General features: G+C 37.6%; 1 long non-coding RNA gene across 1 annotated transcript in view; it reads right to left on the bottom strand.

Annotated features, from left to right (window-relative positions):
- LOC149746998 (uncharacterized) overlaps positions 1–21825 on the bottom strand; it is a 29538-nt gene extending 7713 nt beyond the window's left edge. Inside the window, exons 1-3 of the long non-coding RNA XR_016388438.1 lie at positions 21680–21825; positions 11553–11606; positions 9064–9169 (exon numbers count right to left, since the gene is read on the bottom strand). This is a non-coding gene — a long non-coding RNA (uncharacterized LOC149746998). The remainder of the gene's footprint in view (positions 1–9063; positions 9170–11552; positions 11607–21679) is intronic.
- Between the last annotated feature and the right edge of the window lie 343 nt (positions 21826–22168).

Below are 22168 nucleotides of genomic sequence, written 5' to 3'. Positions count from 1 at the left end.
CTAAGCAAACAGAGCCTAAGTGTGTGAAGTAGGAGCAACTGTGGTTTGAATGGGCTTTTTCTTTCCTAAAACACTCAAACTAGCAAGGCATTGCTGCCTTATCTTGTGTATCTGGAATAGAATTAAAACCTTCTATACTTACAAAAAATCATCAGCATAAAGATCCCAGAATAACATTTATTTTATCTTATAATTTGGGGGAATAAAATATTAACCATATAATTTAAAGTGAATATGAAAAGTCTCATATATACATGGAAATAAGCACAAGTATATCATTTTCTAGTGTGAAAACAGTAACAGTGCCTTATGCATAGGCATTAATTTAATTAGACACAATATATTATTTCATTTGGTCCTCCTCACAGCCCTGAAGAAATGTAGTGCAACTAGAATGCAGTAAGGCAACTACATGGTATTTAAAAAGAACCTAAGAGAGTGGCATGAACATATATACACCACCAAATGTAAAACAGATAGCTAGTGGGAAGCAGCCGCATATCACAGGAAGATCAGCTCGGTGCTTTGTGACCACCTAGAGGGTGGGATAGGGAGGGTGGGAGGGAGATGCAAGATCCCCCATATATGGGGATATATGTATATGTATAGCTGATCCACTTTGTTATACAGCAGAAACTAACACACCATTGTAAAGCAATTATACTCCAATAAAGATGTTAAAAAAAAAAAGAACCTAAGATATAAGAACAAATGAGAGAAGTAAAAATTCTTCTCCCTGAGCTGTTAAACTGTGGCTTCCAACAAGTGATACACTTTTTTTGAGGTTCAGTTTTTAATAAAGAAACATGGGGATTATACAATTGCTAACTTAATATGTTTGTTGTAAATTACCCAACTATTATATGCAAAATCATATTGTAAATGCAAAGATATTATATGTATAGGTGTTAGCTTTTTCCGCTGACAATTTACACATGAGAAACACTGAGATTCAGAAAGGTAAGCCGATTGTCACATGACTAATAATTAGTAGGCCTAAGATAAGAAAATAGATAGTTTTGCTTGAGTCCCCCATTCTCTTCCAAAAGGCAAAGCTAAGCAGAATATATTTCTCATTAACAGGACATTCATTCTACCTCTACCTCAATAGACAAGCATTGATATCACAGATAATCATTATTATAATAATGCCACATTCACATTTATCGCATTTTACATTTTCAATGTAAAGCATGGTCCAGTGAGCATTTGTCTCTTCCATTTCAGGGAAATCACCTCCTTTCTAAAGATTACTAAATTAAGGTTCTAAGAACACAGTAAATAGGTTGCTTGAATTCGTATGCTTGTTAAGAAACAACATTAAGAATCTAATTCAAGAGATGAAATTCAAAGTCCAGTAATTATTTTCCATTAAACTAAAATTTTAAATATATAATTGGCAGGCTCTCAATATTGTGTTTTTGTATAATTATATCCAAAACAATGTTTCTATTGATGCTGCTATTAAAAATGAGTGTATGATGGAAGAAAATCACGGCATTAGGAGGAGAAATTTTACCACTGAATGAAATGAAAGATTTTACTTTCTTACTGATTTTGGCAAAATGCAGTAGACTATCCAGTATGGCCTGAAAAGACAGAGCTCCAAGCTGCTTACTGATTTCAGATGTATCCGTTACCTATTGTTTATCGTTGGTTTTGAAAGTGTCATTGTATTATACCTTAAGACTTTAAAAATATGTTTCTTAGATACATTTTTTAGCTGTAATTTCTTTGTTAGCATGACTTTCCCCTTTAAACCTGGCTCACTGCCATCCACACTTCAAGACAGAATTCTGATATCACTTCTGTGAACCCTTCCTGGAGGATCCTAGACAGAATTGTTTCCATCTTTCCATTGTACTTGCTGCATTGTGTTACAGTCGATTGTTTACATGTCTATGTTTTATCTCTGCTAGTCTGAAAATTCCTCAAGAGTGGAGTCATTATTTTTATTAACTTTGTATCCACAGTGCTTTGTAAAGCTATTTAAAATGGCAATTCTGAGGAAGTAGAAAATAAGTGAATGAATGAATGAATGATATATTGCTGCTTTTCCTTTTTGGAATTAGTTGACTTAGAGGCTTACACACTCAGTTCAGGTGCAATGTCTTGGCCAGCCACATACCGTACTAAACTATTTCCACCCTAAAAGAAAATATTATAATTCAAATAGCCACTGGATTTTTGTTCATTCCTATTAAATTGTCTGTTTATGAAACATCCCTTCAAATAATCAGTGAGGTAGTGTGCCTCTTCTTTTAGATGATTCTCTATTACACGTATTATAATTTTTCGTGAGACACTCCCCCTGACACTAGAAAGAATCTTTATGTCAGACTAACATAGAGAATTGTAGACAATATCACTACACTGGGTCTGGAATTACTTTTCTGGATTTTGACACTAGATTACACACACACTTTTATCATACGGTGCATCTCCATTGGAAGTACAGAAAATAGGGGTAATCTTTTGTCATTCCAATTTGCCACCAGCCATTGACATTTCTCTATTAGAGATGTGGAGCTGAAAATGTGAGTCTCACCCCTTTTTGTCTTATCTTAATGAGCCACGAGGAATGAGAATCACTCAATATTTTGGCTGTACACTCTCTACCATGTGCAAGGCAGACACGGTGTCAGCCAGCCCTCCAAAGGGTATGCAGATCTGGCATGCTTTCACATTTGATCAATACAAATCTGACAGTCTGCTACTTAGTTTCTTCCAAGGCTCTCACACATGAAAACAGGAGTAAGGTTTTCAACTCAATCAAAACTGATTGTTCTATTCCTCTCTTCCCATCTAATCCTCTACCCATCTACGCACATCCACGAGACACAAATATGACAAATATGTTTTAAAACCCTTTCTTGTATGTAAGGTGAGGTCCAAACTACTTTTGTACACAGACATGGTTTGTTCAATCTAGACTCTTACCTATCTCATCATGGTTACCTTTAACCACTTTTTTTCTGCCCCTTCTTATTCACCTTTATTCTCCAGCCACATGAAGTTCTTACAGCTTTTGAAACGTGATATCTACGTGATTTGCCTGACTTGTCCTATCTCTACCTCTGCTTGTAAAAATCCTTACTGATCCTTCAAAAATCAACTGAAATATCATAGAATATCTTCCTTTTCGTGCTTTCACAGGACCTTTTACTACTCCTCTGGAAGAAATTGTCACTTTGTAATAAAATTATTTGCTTATGTACCCTATTTTGCACAAGATGGGTGAATTTATGAAGGTAATATCATATGCGTATTTCCTATCCCTCTACATTCACCCACTGGTTAAAATAGTATATGGTAAGAGCTTGAAAGATTAAAAGAAGCAATGGAGGGGAGGGAGTAGCTGATCTTATTTCAAAAGGAGCCATTAATGCACACATCTCAAAATAGGCTTTGAAATCAAATATAGAATTTGTCCTTCTTAAGCTTTAGGGATTCTTTTTTAGATAAGGATGCACCTGAAGACAAGGAATATACTGTGGATTCTGAATGTCTGTTTCCATCTTATAGAGCACTTGCTTACAGAGCATCTTATAGAGCAGTTTCCCCTTATAGAGGGGTTTTAGGTACCCTGGTTACTGCAACAGTTAATGATTCTTAACTTCTATTTTTATTATGACGTGATCAGCTCCCAATATTAGACCAACTACTAAAGCCAATAATACTTGTATTTATCATTTTTCTTTGTGTTCTTTATTATCAAAGCTGATTTATCACTGAATTTTGGTTTCCTTATGCAATCAGGAGGGTGGACCCCATGAACACATCTTGGGATGATATCAGCCAAATGTAGCATAACATGCAGTCACATCACGTATCTAATAAAAAAAGAAAAATCAGGGGCTTCCCTGGTGGCGCAGTGGTTGAGAGTCCGCCTGCCGATACAGGGGACACGGGTTCGTGCCCTGGTCCGTGAAGACCCCACATGCCGCGGAGCGGCTGGGCCCGTGAGCCATGGCTGCTGAGCCTGCGCGTCCAGAGCCTGTGCTCCACAACGGGAGACGCCACAACAGTGAGAGGCCCGTGTACCACCAAAAAAAAAAAAAAAAAAAAGAGAAAAATCAATACTGAGCACGTGAAATATACAAGTTGCCCTGGAAAAGAGTAACTCTCGGAACAACTGTGAGATCTTAATTAGTATAAGGAAATCTTGAAGAACACTTATGAATAGTTAAAGCTTTATTTGTGTTATGGTTTTCTAATGATGTGGATGCAAAATATAGTGTGAATGTGAAACAGTTTTGATCTCTGAGGACCTCGCAAAGATAGGACTATCCTCCTAAAGAGACAGAATAGCGTGTAGTCTCCATACTGCGTGTTACATCTCAAGAGAACTTTCCAATGTGCCCAAAATAACACATGCATACATACACACACACACAAACACACACACACACACTCACTTGGACATTCCCTTTATTTCTGAAAGTCACTTTGAGGTTTTAGTTTAAGCCAAATAGGCTAAGTGCACTTCTTAAAATCTCAAAAGCGCAGAGGAGAAGTGACCTTTAGTCCCTGGAAGGATGAATGAATTTATGTTTCAGAGACAATTTTGCTTAGGGAGCAGGGCTGAGAAAGGGCATAACAGGGATGGAGGAAGAACAGGTAAGTGGCAACTCCGTGTACCTCTATGTAGACCAGGTGGCACGTCACCTTTGTCACAGTTTTGTCGTTGGTAGAAGGAGCACTCTCCTCTATTTAGAATTATCAACCCTGAGAATAACAGGAGAATAGAAAATATCACCGTCAAAAAGTCTTTTCTCCAAGTCTTCCCAGCAAGAAGCTGGGGGATAATGATTTTCATACAAGTCCTATAGGTGTTACAGAATTAAATCTTCTTTCAATGTGTCATTCTTTCTCTTATGGTGACTAACTGGCCTCTTTCTTGACTGAAAACAAATACTATTTATGGCCCTTCCATTACTAACAGAAATATTTTTAAATTACAAATACAGCTCTACTAATGGTCTGTTGAAGGCCATGCCACATGCCAGTATAATAAAATTTCCATTTTAAGTCAAATAAGACTTGTTGGAATGTGAGAAAGTTGTATTTCTCATGATGGCACACAAACCAATTTATTATTAGTCATCACATGCTACAGAACGAGGATCATGGAAGAAAATGATTTATTATAGGGGTAATATATTTGCTTTTACTTTTTTCTTCTTGTTAGCTTTTCTGATGGCGCCCCTTACCAAGGGGCATCTAAAAATGTCTTTTCACTACTGAGAGTAGTACTATTCTTATTTATTTATTAACAATTTTACAAAGTTAAGTGAACATGGGAAAGTATTGTTTTAAAGCAATTTGTGACAGAAACCTCTGTGCTTACACTATTCAATAAGCTTAATCCATTTGGTTTATCTCTCTCAAAAGAAAATGCATGTCTTTGGGTATTTGGAAACTGTGTCCAGAAATTTCCTTGTGTTTAATTTTTTGTATTTTCTTTTAAAACTATCTATAAAACTTATGTGATTTAATTTCACTGGAATTTATTTGTGAAGAAATACCAGACTTCTTAAAACAAACCTGAACTCCCTTTTCTCCAACACACACACACACACACACACACACACAATTGATAATATAAACTTTTTGATTTTGAAATCTACTCTGTTATAAATCAAAGTACACTGAATAGTGCACAGAGTGAAGTAGGTCAGAAAGAGAAAAACAAATACCGTATGCTAACATATATATGGAATCTAAAAAAAAAAAAAGGTTCTGAAAAACCTAGGGGCAGGACAGGAAGAAGATGCAGACGTAGAGAATGGACTTGAGGACGCGGGGAGGGGGAAGGGTAAGCTGGGACGAAGTGAGAGAGTGGCATTGACATACATGCACTACAAAATGTAAAATAGATAGCTAGTGGGAAGCAGCCGCATAGCACAGGGAGATCAGCTAGGCGCTTTGTGACCACCTAGAGGGGTGGGATAGGGAGTGTGGGAGGGAGAAGCAAGAAGGAGGGGATATGGGGATATAAATATACGCATAGCTGATCCACTTTGTTATGCAGCAGAAACTAATACAACAATGTAAAGCAATTGTACTCCAATAAAGATGTTAAAAAAAACCCAAAAAACTACATGTGCATTTAATTGTGCCTCAAATGTGAGACTTGTCCCCCCCGCCACCTAAGCCTGCTGCCCTATATTGTGAGATACATAAACAAAAGAGTTAAATCACTTAGACTATATCTGGCCTTGTATCTATTTTGTTGCACAACACATTCCTAAAACCAGGAAACACTAGCTTGTGAAAACACCGTTTGTTGTAGTATTGTTGCCTTTTAATAACCTCGGCAGTCTTCAAAGGATTTTCATTGGCTCAAAAATTAAAATTGATTCACTTGGCTAAAGTCTGTTCTCTTGGAACACACTGGAGTGTTACTGATGCCTGTGTGTATATCTAAACCTTTATAATGTAAGAGGATGAGCACGTAGCAACAGAAGTTTTATCTTGATATCATTTGATGCTACCATGGTTTGTTCAAAAGCATTCTCATAAAAGAAGTTGCAAGAATTATTTTCAGGACCGTGTATGGAAATGAGGCACATAATTCTGACTACAGTAGTAGGAGTGGTGTGTTTAATTCCACCCACACACCCTTATTAACTGAAAGCATTATTTCCAAGCTGCAAGACTTCAAAATCCTGGTTCCAGCAGCTATGCTGTCTGCCAGTATCCCAAAAAACTTTATTTCCCTAAGGTTTCTACAGTATGACATATTTGGATCATGTTCAGTTCTTACCTTCCCCTGCGTACATTTAATGTATTTTTATTGTTCTCTTAGTTATCTGCGCATAGATATTAATTCCAGAATGTACAAATAGGCACCATTGTGATTTCCCCACCACACTTTATATGATAGCATCACTTATGAATGCTATTTACAAGTTTCCAGGCAGGCGTGGGGTTGATCTAAATTTGTGGGGCAACAGCATTCAGATATCTGCTTTCAATTTGTGTGCATGTTTCCCCCTGTTATTTTCCCTTTTTTATGACTGTATTAATTGTTAGCAGAAGTCTCTATGAAATGACTGAGCAATCCAACAATGGAATGTAGCAGGTCAGAAATTATTGTTTTGCTTCATCTGAGAAACATGTCAATACAGCCTAATTCTTATGTCTTGGGGCATTTGTGTGGTGATTCGCCACTTAATTCTCAGCATGTGGGCACTAGCTGACCACCGGGACAGGAACTGTCCTAACATTGATGCTTTTATCGACCCATTTGACACGATACTTGCAGAAATGATGAATCAAAAACTAACCCATCACTAAGGGAAACAGGACATGCGGGAATTGGTATGTTGCACCTCACTGAGTCTTAAGGCATTAAGGCTAAGGATTAATCCAAAGAGGCCGTGAAGGGCATCAAAGCCATACCCTAGCCTCATGCCTCAGTGAGTTAGCAGCAGAATGGACAGCAAAGGGCCCTGCGGTCTAATCCGGAGCATTGACTTACTATTTGGTCAGGTTTATTTCCATAAATTTCTTTTGGCACACAATGCGATACTTATTTCATTGAAAAAGAGAACTTTAAAAAAGTATCAATAAAATTACTAACCACTTAAGAATATGGTTTCAAAGGATGTGAATAAAAGCCATAATTTTTAAAGCCTGTAACTCTGAGGAATCTAGGCTGAAAGACCCTGCCACGGTGACAGTGAGACCAACACTGAGGCTTTGAATGTAGTCCATTAAAGGAGATGGCATGGGTCTTCAGACTGAGATAAAGTGTAACGTGAACTAGTCGATCAAGAAATAACATGACGAGGAAGTGCCTCGGAACCCTTCCTAGTGCAATATAATTGCTACTGTCACCTCTGCAAACAGGTCAGGTGAATATACAACTTTCCACTGATCTAGAAAATGGATGGAATATTCAGTTTCTCTCTTTCTCTCTCTCTCGCCCTGTCTCTCTCTCTCTCTGTCTCTCTCTCTCTTTTACATGTTACCAATTGTTTTCAATCCTGATGGCATTTTAGAAACATCCAAGAAACTTTTAAAAATACTAATGCCTAGACTCATCCAGAGAAATTGAGGCAGTCTCTAGAGGTGTGGTTGAGGCATGGGTATTTTTAAAACTCCGCATGGGACACCAATGAGTATCCAAACTTGAGGGAATTTTGGAGTTCTAATCAATAGCTTAGGCAGTGTCAACAGCAGCGTGACATACATGAGTATGTTATGTGTCTATGAACGAATTCCCAGAGTAGATTACAAGCTCCCCCCAAATCATTTGTTCCGTAGTAACATTAAACAGTCACTGCAAACTGCTTAGTAACTGTTTGGGGTTTTTATTTTGCCTTCTTTCGTTTTCCTTTTCTTCTCGACCAAATCAGAGGGAAAATCCCTTATACTTTCTAAAAACAAGAAAAAACCAGATTGATTGACAATACTACACTTATGTGTACATTTATTTATAGGGAAATGTTTCTGCATTATGCTACTAAGTGACAAATGATTGTCCACTCGGGTCAATCTTTTTTCCTTCATAGAATACAACTCTCAGCATCCATCTAGAGAGTCAACTGCTATCTTCATTCACTGTTAAAATAAAGAGTCCTTCTTTTTCTTCCCTCTGTCCATACAGGCTAACAGCTGGCTACATTTACTTAGTACAAAAGATGAAAATATAGTAATATAGCCAGAGCAATAAATGATGGCTGCTAATCTTTGGCCTCATGCACACTCCCACAAATGTTCACTCAGAAAGTGTTTAAGAAATGTTTCCTGAGTGCCATCAGGTGCATAAGAGAAGATCACGTTGGATTCCCTGGAGCTGCTCCATAAATTTATACTCTGAGTCATTTTGCATTTGTGGAAAGCAGATGGTAAGAAGGGATCAGACTTGCAAGAGATCTGTTAACGCCTAGGAGCATGAGAAAGAAAGGAGAACCTTCAAAACATGATGCAGATCTGATATCCATGGAAGGACAGAGGAAAGGATGGTAGAATGAATAAGAAGAGTCTCAGACTACATTGCAGTTCCAAGAAAGGTTTGGCAAAGCCAATGGGGCATCCTAGAGCCACACTCACCTGTTGGGGCAGTCTTGTATTCACAGGAATGGCCCGATTTCTTGGCCACACCAGGCTCTGTCCTGTGCTGGTAACAGTAACTGGAGCCATCAGTCAATCATGATCCCTGTAATAGGAGATCTGAGTGTCATGTTTTTAAGGTTACCACAGTCCATCCCTGTGCTACATATATCCATTTCTCCATGATGCTTGGTGGCACAGCTCCACCATGGTTCCTATGGGCTTATCTTCCTAAAGAGAGCCTTAAAAGTGGAAGGTTAGTGAGATGAATAACAGTCCCTCTCTTTGCAAGTGGTCTCAGGGCTACAACTGGTACTCATCCTTGCCCTTTCTCCAGTACCAATTCTAAATAAAACTGACCTGATAAAATGGACCAGAGGTCACCTGAATGTGCAGAAGTTGCACTACAGGAAAGGAACTTTGAAAACATGAGACTTGGAGCTTATGTAGGGTGGCTGGCACTTCTGATGTTCCTCCTCTCTGAGAGGTGGAGCAACTGAGAGAGAGAGAGAAAGAGATGAGAGACTTGGACTGTACAGCGTAAACAAGTCCCCTTTATGCTGCTTCTAACTGTAATCAAATGGCTTTGCTCTGGGGGAGATAAGAAAGTAGATTCCAGATTTATTACATTAGAATGCAAGCAAATGGCACTTGAGCAATGCATAATCTGTGATTTCCAAAGCCTGTTTACCATCCAATTATCCTTCCAGTGGTCCCCAACCTTTTTGGCACTAGGGACCGGTTTCGTGGAAGACCATTTTTCCACGGATGGGGGGCGGTTCAGGCAGTAATGCGAGCGATGGGGAGCGATGGGGAGATGGGGAGAGCAGATGAAGCTTTGCTCCTGCTGTGAGGCCTGGTTCCTAACAGGCTGCGGACCAATACCAGTCCATGGCCCGGGGGGTGGAGACCCTTGCTTTACACAGATTTCTAGTAATCTTTGCTTGGAAAGCTGTGACACTGCAGGAAAATGGAACTATTCACAAAGCCTTGTTTTGCACCATCACTTCATCTTGACAAGGTGACTCAAACTTTCATTTCTGAGGTTCTGAGCTCTTGTCAATTATACAGCTCTTAGGCCAAGTCTTCAGAGTATGTTTGGACACTATTACCATGGGTCCAGGGAGTATCAAGGGGTGTTCAAGTATGTCACCTGTGTTCCATATGGTTTCCTCCTTGACTGCATATTGTAAAAACAGCCCTAATCCCTCTTACTGATCAAGATTGATTACTCCTACCATTATGGTGACTTTTCTGTACACCTACTGATCATCCCAATTTTCCTGGAACTACTGGGGACATGGTGCCATATAAAGTATGCGCTCTGATTTAGTGCATACACTACATCTGGAAGGACAGCATTCTGTCCATTGAGAGTTTGCCTCCAAGGTGGTGATTTAACCATGTCTTTAGAAAGCCATTCTAAAGCCAGAAATTGTGTTTCCAAGTCAATGGGTCATGATTTATCCAGTCTTAAGCTCCAGACCCCTTCATCAACACCATTAAAATCCAATTCCAGGGTTGCTTCCTTGACTCCTTCTTGTACTCACCAGCTATTTTTGCAGTTTCTCCAATATGTAATCTCTTTTCTCTTTTATCAGACCTCGTACATCCTTAGCCAAGTTATGCTGCGGTTTAAACTAGTCCTCAGCTTGTGGGTCAGCAAAAGTGGTGCTGGAAGCTACTGAAAGGTCACAAACGCCAGAATCACTTACAACTTCAAGGATATTTCCCTCCACAAGTTTATTTCCCCGCGTCTTAAACGGGGAAATATTTAGTTAGTGGGTAATCATCTTGTGTTTGGAACTGTCTATGCCCCAAAACTACTCAGAATGATGTACTTTTCACCAGCACAGGGGATAGTGAATCAATCTCAAATCCTCATTTTACCACCAGTTTTCTTGAACTATTCTATTTTCCATTTACATTAGTGTGGGTTCTCCAAGATGCTGAAGTCAAAATGGGATTAGAGATGAAAGCGGGATGGAGGGGCAGCAGAAGAAAGGGGAAAGAATCTTCAGCTTATGCTATAAATATCAATCTTGTGTAAGAAAATGGTGATTGGAATGAGGGTTATTGTAGGACACGTCACAGATTACAGTACAATTGGAAGAATGCTGGGGTTGGGTAGCTGAGTGCTCTCAAGACAAAGCTGTGCCTTGGAAGAGCCCTGCTTTTCACTGAAATGGGTCCACCTTAGGACTTCCTCTGTGCTCGGTCATTGGCTAGGAGCAGGACATGGAATACATGGTCTCAGTGTTACTGCAGTGGTGAATCCACAGGGGCAGCAACTAGTATCATTGGACAGTTATGTTCCTCAGAGCATGAGATCTGACTGGTCTATTTTCATAAACACCTCTACATGTAAGTCTAAGTAAATTGTATTCAGGTAGGTCCCTGTTACCAAAACCAAAGAAGGAAATTCAAAAGGTGCCAAGTAGACCCTAATATTGATTTATACAGGAGAACTCCATGGGAAATCAACTTACCTCTTGCACTGAGAAGAATCAACACCATCTCTTGGTGAGACTTCTGGGATCACACTTAAAAAAGAGAGAGAAAGAGAAGAATTTCACTTGACACATATTGGGTTCAAGGTACTGGTGGGAATCTGAAAAATATTGAAAATGTCCAGAAGAGTTGGGAAAGTAGAATGCAAGCTGGATAGACAATTTAGGAAAAGTAATTCTAATTTTTATCCTCTAGGTGCTTTAGTGGAATGCATAGTAGATATAAAGACACAGAAGGATGATGTAAATATAGTGTGTGTGTGTGTGTGTGTGTGTTTAAGGCATGATTTAGCATCACTAATTTAATCTCATGAATGCCAATAAATTAAAAGTTGAGATGCAGAAAGTGGCTTGAGAATACAAAAATAACACTATAGTTTGATTATTTTGTAGTTCCATGAATTGTTTATATGTGGAATCCTAAAATAAACTGTTTTCAAGATGCCCTCAGGCTACATCCCTCAATGAACATATTTTCAAAGAGAACAGATACAGAAGTATCACTTTTAAATTCTGATCTTGACAAAACATTGTGAGTAAACATAGGTAAAACATACCCAGTATTTCTGTTTTAAGACAGCAAATTCTCTTTATAAGACATGGACACACATATATGCAGATATACATTTATCTAGATCTCTCTCTATATATATAAGAAATTATGAAATAAAATTATACATTTGAAATAAGAGCATTAATTCATGAAAATCATGCCAAATACATGAATGCAAAGCTTTTCAAAACTTTTTCAGTCTTAGAGCAAATGTAAAATTCAAAAGTTTCAGGTATATAAATGAAAACAGCCAAGCTAAAAGGAAAAAAAAAAGAAGCCAGTTAAAAGTATCTTCTCAAACATTCTAGGGTGCCCCAGGATGAACCATTTAGAAAGCCAAGATCAGAGCAGATCTCTGAATGTAGATCAAGTTTTATCAAAGCCAACTACTTGGTCTGCAAGTGGAACAAAAGACATAGTTTAACAAATACAGAAATAATGAGGGTTTCAGATTTCTAACTGAGGCTCCAAAAGATATACTCCAGTCTAAAATATCAAAGCATAGGAGTTCACAACTGAAACTACTATTGCCACACAGAATTTCTGCATACCATAGGCAGAATTTATAAAAGCAAAAATTTCAGTCACTTCCTCTTTGTATTTCTCTAATGAGAAGAAAATATATGCTAGATCTAGCCTACAAGAAATTTGCAAATTTCAGTATTTATGTTGGTTGACCAAAGAAATCTGTTGATTCTATGGAAAATTAAACTCATTACTCTCCCACAGATTCTCAAGATGCTAAATTTCAAAATACTGGCACCAGTCACCAAAAGACCATATTTCAAGGTTGCAAATTTGAAGTTGTGTCTTGGGTGATGGTAATACGTTACAATGAAATATAAAAATGCATATAAATAATAAGGATAACTTAATTAATTATGCAAAACATTTTTTTTGAGATCTCAAAATAACTTCAATCACTGTCTTGTCCATCTGGTTCCGAGCATATGAAATGGAATCAGATCTATATCATCATGAATTCATGTGCTTGATCTTCTATTTGTTATCTAGGTGATTTAACTCATATAAATCTCAATTTCCACATATTAACATTGAGAATACTACTATTACTCACCTTGTAGTTAAGATGCAATAATAAAACTAAACTACAGTGGCTTATTGGATACCTTAAAAATGTAGTCAGTACTATATTGTTATTAATACCTTCACATTAAATATGTAACAATTTGAATGTTCAAATAATTATATAATTACTTCTTTATTAAATAAATATGCATTTTCAATATATTTCCATTATGTTGTCTTTTGATTGCTGAATTTTATTTTTTTAACAATTAAAGCAATAGTTGCCCAGATTGGTTCCAGATGGTGGAGTAGAAGGACATGCACTCACTCCCTCTTGCAAGAGCACCAAAATCACAACTAAATGCTGAACAGTCATCGACAGGAAGACACTGTAACTCACCAAAAAAGATACCCCACATCCAAAGACAAAGGAGAAGCTGCAGTGAGACGGTAGGATGGGCGCAATGACAATAAAATCAAATGCCATAACTGCTGGGTGAGTGACTCAAAAACTAGAGAACAATTATACCACAGAAGTCAACCCACTGGAATGAGGGTTCTGAGCCCCATGTGAGGCTTCCCAAACTGGGGGTCTGGCAATGGGAGGAGGAGTTCCCAGAAAATCAGACTTTGAAGTCTAGAGGGATTTGATTGCAGACTTCGACAGGACTGAGAGAAACAGAGACTCCACTCTTGGAGGGCACACACAAAGTAGTGTGTGCATCAGGACCCAGGGGGAAGGAGTAGTGACCCTATAGGAGACTGAACCAGACCTACTTGCTAGTGTTGGAGGGTTTCCTGCAGAGGCAGGGGTTGGCTGTGGCTCACCACGGGGACAAGGACACTGACAGTAGAAGTTCTGGGAAATATTCCTTGGCATGAGCCCTCCCGGAGTCCACCATTAGCCCAACCAAAGAGCGTGTAGCCTCCAGTGCTAGGTCATCCGAAGCCAAAAACCCAACAGGGAGGGAACTCAGCCCGATCCAACAACAGACAAGCAGATTAAAGTTTTACTGAGCCCTGCCCATCAGAGGAACAACCAGCTATACCCACCACCAGTCTCTCACAACAGGAAGCTTCCACAAGCCTCTTAGATAGCCTTATCCACCAGAGGGCAGACAGCAGAAGCAAGAAGAACTACAATCTTTCAGCCTGTGGAACGAAAACCATACTCACAGAAAGACAGACAAAATGAAAAGGCAGAGGACTAAGTACCAGATGAAGGAACAAAATGAAACCCGAGAAAAACAACTAAATGAAGTGGAGATAGGCAACTTCCAGAAAAAGATTTCAGAATAACGATAGTGAAGATGATCCAGGACCTCATAAAGAATGGAGGCAAAGATCAAGAAGATGCAAGAAATGTTGAAAAAAGACCTAGAAGAATTAAAGAACAAACACCTAGAATAATTAAAGAACAAAAAAACAGAGATGGACAATACAATAAATGAAATGAAAAATACACTAGAAGGAATCAATAGCAGAATAACTGAGTCAGAGGCAAGGATAAGTGACCTGGAACACAGAATGGTGGAATTCACGGCAATGGAACAGAATAAAGAAAAAAGAATGAAAAGAAATTAAGACAGCCTAAGAGACCACTGGGACATTAAACATACCGACATTCTCATTATAGGGGTCCCAGAAGGAGAACAGAGAGAAAGGACCCGAGAAAATATTTGAAGAGATTATAGTCGAAAAATACCCTAACATGGGAAAGGAAATAACTACCCAAATACAGGAAGTGAAGAGAGTCCCAGGCAGGATAAACCCAAGGAGAAACATGCTGAGACACATAGTAATCAAACTGACAAAAATTAAAGACAAAGGAAAGTTATTAAAAGTAACAAGAGAAAAACAACAAATAACATACAAGGGAACTCCCATAAGGTTAACAGCTGATTTCTCAGCAGAGACTCTAGAATCCAGAAGGGAATGGCATGATATATTTAAAGTGATGAAAGGGCAGAACCTACAACCAAGATCACTCTACCAGCAAGCATCTCATTCAGATTCGATGATGGAGAAATCAAAAGCTTTACACACAAGCAAAAGCTAAGAGAATTCAGCACCACCAAACCAGCCCTACAACAAATGCTAAAGGAACTTCTCTAAGTGGGAAACACACAGAAAAAAAGGACCTACAAAAGCAAACCAAAAACAATTAAGAAAATGGTAATAGGAACATACATATCAATAATTACCTTAAATGTGAATGGATTAAATGCTCCAACCAAAAGACACAGGCTCACTGAATGGATACAAAAAGAAGACCCATATATATGCTGTCTACAAGAGACCCATTTAAGACCTAAGGACACATACAGACTGAAAGTGAGGGATGGAGAAAGATATTTCATGCAAATGGAAATCAAAAGAAACCTGGAGTAGCAATACTCATATCAGACAAAATAGACTTTAAAATAAAGAATGTTACAAGAGATAAGGAAGGACACTATGTAATGGTCAAGGGATCAATCCAAGAAGAAGATATTACAATTATAAATATATATGCACCTAACATAGAAGCAGGTCAATACATAAGGCAAATGCTAACAGCCATAAAAGAGGAAATCGACAGTAACACAATAATAGTGGGTGACTTTAACACTTCACTTACAGGAATGGACAGATCATCCAGACAGAAAATTAATAAAGAAACACAAGCTTTAAATGACACAATAGATCAGAAAGATTTAATTGATATTTATAGGACATTCCATCCCAAAACAGCAGATTAATCTTTCTTCTCAAGTGTACATGGAACATTCTCCAGGATAGATTACATCTTGGGTCACAAATCAAGCCTCAGTAAATTTGAGAAAATTGCAATCATATCAAGCATCTTTTCTGATCAAAACACTATGAGATTAGAAATAAATAACGGGGAAAAATGTAAAAAAACACAAACACTTGGAGGCTAAACAATATGTTACTAAATAACCAAGAAATAACTGAAAAAATCAAAGAGGAAATCAAAAAATACCTAGACACAAATCACAACAAAAACATGATGATCTAAAACCTAGAGGATGCAGCAAAAACAGTTCTAAGAGGGAAGTTTGTAGCAATACAATCCTACCTCAAGGAACAAGAAAAATCTCAAATAAAAAACCTAAACTTATATCAAAAGGAACTGCAGAAATAAATGCAATAGAAACAGAGAAAACAATAGCAAAGATAATAAAACAAAAAGCTGGTTCTTTGAGAGGACAAACAAAATTGATAAACCTTTAGCCAGACGCATCAAGAAAAAGAGGGAGAGGACCCAAATCAATGAAATTAGAAATGAAAAAGGAGAAGTTACAATGGACACTGCAGAAATACAAAACATCATAAGAGACTACTACAAGCAATTTTATGCCAAGGACAACCTGGAAGAAATGGACAAATTCTTAGAAAGGTATAACCTTCCAAGACTGAACCAGGAAGAAATAGAAAATATGAACAGACCAATCACAAGTGCTGAAATTGAAACTGCGACTAAAAATCTTCCAACAAACCAAAGTCCACGACCAGATGGCTTCACAGGTGAATTCTACCAAACATTTAGAGAAGAGCTAACACCTATATTTCTCAAACTCTTCCAAAAAATTGCAGAGGAAGAAGCACTCCCAAACTCATTCTACGAGGCCACCATCACCCTGATACCAAAACCAGACAAACATACTACAGAAAAAGAAAATTACAGACCAATATCACTGATGAACATAGATGCAAAAATCCTCAACAATATACTAGCAAACAGAATCAAACAACACATTAAAGGGATCGTACACCATGATCAAGTGGGAGTGGGATTTATCCAAGGGATACAAGGATTATTCAGAATATGCAAATCAACCAATGTGATATACCGTGTTAACAAGTTGAAGAACAAAAACCATATGATCATCTCAATAGATGCAGAAAAAGCTTTTGACAAAATTCAACACCAATTTATGATGAAAAACTCTCTGGAAAGTGGGCATAGAGGGAACCTACCTCAACATAATAAAGGCCATATATAACAAACCCACAGCAAACATCATTCTCAATGGTGAAAAACTGAAAACATTTCCTCTAAGATCAGGAACAAGACAAGGATGACCACTCTTGCCACTATTATTCAATATAGTTTTGGAAGTCCTAGCCAGAGCCATCAGAGAAGAAAAACAAATAAAAGGAATACAAATTTGGCAAGAAGTAAAAATGTCACTGTTAGCAGGTGACATGATACTATACATAGATAATCCTAAAGATGCCACCAGAAAACTAATAGAGCTAATCAATGAATTTGGTAAAGTAGCAGGATACAAAATTAATGCACAGAAATCTCTTGTATTCCTGCACACTAACAATGAAAGAACAAAAAGAGAAATTAAGGAGCAATTCCATTCACTATTGCAACAAAAAGAATAAAATACCTAGGAATAAACCTACCTAAGAAGGTAAAAGACCTGTGCTCAGAAAACTATAAGACACTGATGAAAGAAATCAACGATGACACAAACAGATGGAGAGATATACCATGTTCTTGGATTGGAAGAATCAATATTGTGAAAATGACTATACTACCCAAAGCAATCTACAGATTCAATGCAAGCCCTATCAAATTACCATTGGCAGTTTTCAAAGAGCTAGAACAATAAATCTTAAAATTTGTATGGAGACACAAAAGACCCCGAATAGCCAAAGCAATCTTGAGGGAAAAAACGGAGCTGGAGGAATCAGGCTGGCTGACTTCAGACTATACTACAAAGCTACAGTAATCAAGACAGTATGGTACTGGCACAAGAACATAAATATAGATCAGTGGAACAGGATAGAAAGCCAAGAGATAAACCCACGCACGTATGGTCAACTAATCTATGACAAAGGAGGCAAGGATATACAATGGAGAAAAGACAGTCTCTTCAATAAGTGGTGCTGGGATAACTGAACAGCAGCTACATGTAAAAGAATGAAATTAGAACACTCCCTAACACCGTACACAAAAATAAATGGAAAATGGTTAAAAGACCTAAATGTAAGACTGGATACTATAAAACTCTTAGAGGAAAACATAGGCAGAGCACTCTTTGACTAAATCACAGCAAGATCTTTTTTGTCCTACCTCGTAGAGTAATGGAAATTAAAACAAAAAATAAACAAATGGAACCTAATGAAACTTAAAAGCTTTTGCACAGCAAAGGAAACCATAATCAAGACCAAAAGACAACCCTCAGAATGGGAGAAAATATTTGCAAATGAAGCAACTGACAAAGGATTAATCTCCAAAATTTACAAGCAGCTCATGCAGCTCAATAACAGAAAAACAAACAACCCAATCCAAAAATGGGCAGAAGACCTAAATAGACATTTCTGCAAAGAAGACATACTGATGGCCAAGAGGCACATGAAAAGCTGCTCAACATCACTAATTATTAGAGAAATGCAGATCAAGACTACAATGAGGACTCACCGCACACCAGTCAGAATGGCCATCATAAAAAAATCTACAAACAATAAATGCTGGAGAGGGTGTGGAGAAAAGGGAACCCTTGTACACTGTTAATGGGAATGTAAGTTGATACAGCCACTATGGAAAACAGTATGGAGATTCCTTAAAAAACTAAAAATAGAGCTATCATATGACCCAGCAATCCCACTACTGGGTGCTTACCTAGAGAAAACTATAATTCAAAAAGACACATGCACCCCAATGTTCCTGGCAGCACGGTTTACAATAGCCAGGTCACGGAAGCAACGTAAATGCCCATCAACAGATGAATGGATAAAGAAGATGTGGTACAATGGAATATTACTAGTCATAAAAAGCAACGAAATTGGGTCATTTGTAGGCATGTGGATGGACCTAGAGACTGTCATACAGAGTGAAGTAAGCCAGAGAAAGAAAAACAAATATTGAATATTAACACATATATGTGGAATCTAGAAAATAGTACAGATGAACCAGTTTGCAAGGCAGAAATAGAGCCATATATGTAGAGAATAAATGTATGGACACCAAGGAGGGTGGATGGGATGAATTGGGGGACTGGGATTGACATATATACACTAGTATGTATAAAATAGATAAATAATTAAAACCTGCTGTATAAAAAAATAAAATTCAAATATTCAAATTAAAAAAAAAGATGAAGAAATCCTTTAAAATAAATAAATAAAGCAATAGTTGCCCAATATTAATGTGAGTAAGAGCTTGTAAAAACATGGATTTTGCATCTGTGAACCTGCATTTTAATGAAGCACCACAGATAATTTTATATAGGTTCATTTTGGACAATACTGACATAATGATTTCTAGGAATAATTTACATGTAGTGCTATAAGTGGTGTTCAATTTCAAATGAAAAGCTTTTTGGATTTTGCAATAAAATAAATCTGTTAAGGAAAGAATGTTTGTATCCCCTCCGAATTCATATGTTGAAGCACTAACCTCCAACATGATGGTATTAAATGGTAGGGTCTCTGGAAGGTAATTAGCTCTATATGAAGTCATAAGGATGGAGCCCCCATGATAGGATTAATGCTCTTCCAAAAATTGGACAGGCATCAGAGCTTCCACAGTGTGAGGACACACTGTGAGAATTTGGTTATCTGTAAGCCAGGAAGATGGTCATCACGAGAACCCAACCATACTGGCACCATGATCTCAGACTTTCAGCCTCAAGAAGTGTGAGAAATTAAATTCATGTTTTTTAAGTCTCCTAGGATGTAGTATTTTGTTATGACAACAAACTGAATAATACAAACCCAAATCATCCCAAGCATTTGTTTGACTTAAAACATGCCCTCACAATGAGATATTACTTCACACTTGTCCCAACAGCTAATCATCAAAAAGTCTACAAACAACAAATGTTGGTGAGGATGTGGAGAAAAGGGAACCCTCCTACACTGTTGGTGGGAATGTAAACTGGTGCAGCCACTATGGAAAACAGTATGGAGGTCCATAAAAAACTAAAAATGGAAGTACCATATGATCCAGCAATTCCACTGCTGGATATATATCTGAAGAAAAAAAAATACTAATTCAAAAAGATACATGCATCCCAAAGTTCACGGCAGCATTATTTACAATAGTTAAGATATGAAAGCAAAATAAGTGTCCATCAACTGATGAATGGATAAAGAAGATGTGGTGTATGTATAAAATGGAATACTACTCAGTCATGAAAACAGAATGTAATTCTGCCATTTGCAACAATGTTAATGGACCTAGAGGGTATTATGCTTAGTAAAATAAATCAGACAGAGAAAGACAAATACTGTATGTTGACACTTATATGTGGACTCTAAAAAATAAAACAAATGAATATGTATAAAACAAAATAGAAACATATTCACAGATATAGATAAACTAGTAGATACCAGTGGGGAGAAGGAAGGAGGGAGGGGAAAGATAAAGGTATGGATTTAAGAGCTACAAACTACTACATATAAAGTAAATATGCATCAAGGATATATTGTACAGCACAGGAAAATATAGCTATTATTTTGTAATAACTTTAAATGGAGTATAATCTATAAAATATTGAATCTCTATGTTGTATACCTGAAATTAATGTAATCATCTATACTTAAAAAATAATAAAAAAGGATGTGACAATATATAAAATATGAAATACTTATGACAGAATAATATAAAATGTATACTCATTTCTGACATATTAATTTGGTTTATCTGTCTCCATATCTTTACTGCATGTTTGTGTTTTTTTTTTTTTTTTTTTTTTTTGCGGTATGCGGGCCTCTCACTTCTGTGGTCTCTCCCGTTGCGGAGCACAGGCTCTGGACGCACAGGCCCAGCGGCCACGGCTCACGGGCCTAGCCGCTCCACGGCATGTGGGATCTTCCTGGACCGTGGCAGTAACCCATGTCCCCTGCATCGGCAGGCGGACTCTCAACCACTGCGCCACCAGGGAAGCCCTACCCTAAGTTTTTATCACAAATTGCTAATGAAAATAAAGCTGTTAGTGGAGTTTCAACATGCATAGGTAAATGAGAACCCAGAACTCCCCTTTCGCATGCCCCATTCTCCTCCTTCTAACTCCCTATGTGAACCCACTTTGTGCCAAGACCAAGATGTGCCCCAATAAGAACCAAGCTGATTTCCTCACACTGACTGGGGCTATTGCTCACTTAGAAGACTTGATGCTTAATTTTGATAAGCAACTAGAAGACCATGGAGACAACCTATAAAAATGATTTGTCTTGGAAGAAAATACTAAAAACAGTTAATGTGCTGTTCCACATGTCTAACGTCCTGGGATTAAAGCACAGGCACCAAGATCACCAAGTGTACAAGGCAACAATGAGCTAAAAGTTAAAAAAAACAAGCATCATACTGTTATTGTATTCATTTTCCCCCAAGGCACTCTCTGAGAAACACCACAACCTCTAAGGGAATTGAGAACAGCTTCCTTGTGGGGTAGGTTATATAATAGATATGCATCTTTTTCCAAGCAGTTAAATCATATCCAGCTATCAGCACACCTTACTTCAGGTGATTGTAATGTATGAGATTAAATGTTCCTACCTGATTGGAAACCTTCTTGTCCTCAATTCATTGGCTATACTGGATTTTTTTTTTGGGGTCAGACCTTCAGACTTCTACCAGAAATCATTCCTTTGGGGAAACCAGGCCTTCCCACAAACTCAGGAAACTGAAATGGAGACAGCAAGAGAGAAGGAAATTATTTGGACATATAGACCGCAATTGTTTGCTTTTAAGTAAACGTCCAAGCAAACATCTTCTAAATGGTATAATAACTTTAGGGAAATTCACGGTTTATAAGTTTGGGTACTCATAAACTGAACATATTATGATAAGAGTACAGGTTGCATTTTGTGTCTTCAACTCAAGCAAAGACTTCAGAAAAGGCCCAGTTATCCTTTGTTCATTAAGACACAAAGAGAGGGCAAAAAGGGCAAGTTTCGAAGTCTTTTTCTTTACAATTTACTTCCTTTCTTCAGTCTTCAACAAGATCTTCAGGAAATTAACTTTACTAAAGTTAATTATTCATAA

Source organism: Delphinapterus leucas, chromosome 17 (genome assembly GCF_059928025.1).
Source record: "Delphinapterus leucas isolate spDelLeu-1000000601 "Yukka" chromosome 17, BTC_Dleu_Yukka2, whole genome shotgun sequence".
NCBI lineage: Eukaryota > Metazoa > Chordata > Mammalia > Artiodactyla > Monodontidae > Delphinapterus > Delphinapterus leucas.
This window is presented reverse-complemented; position numbering and strand designations above follow the sequence as displayed.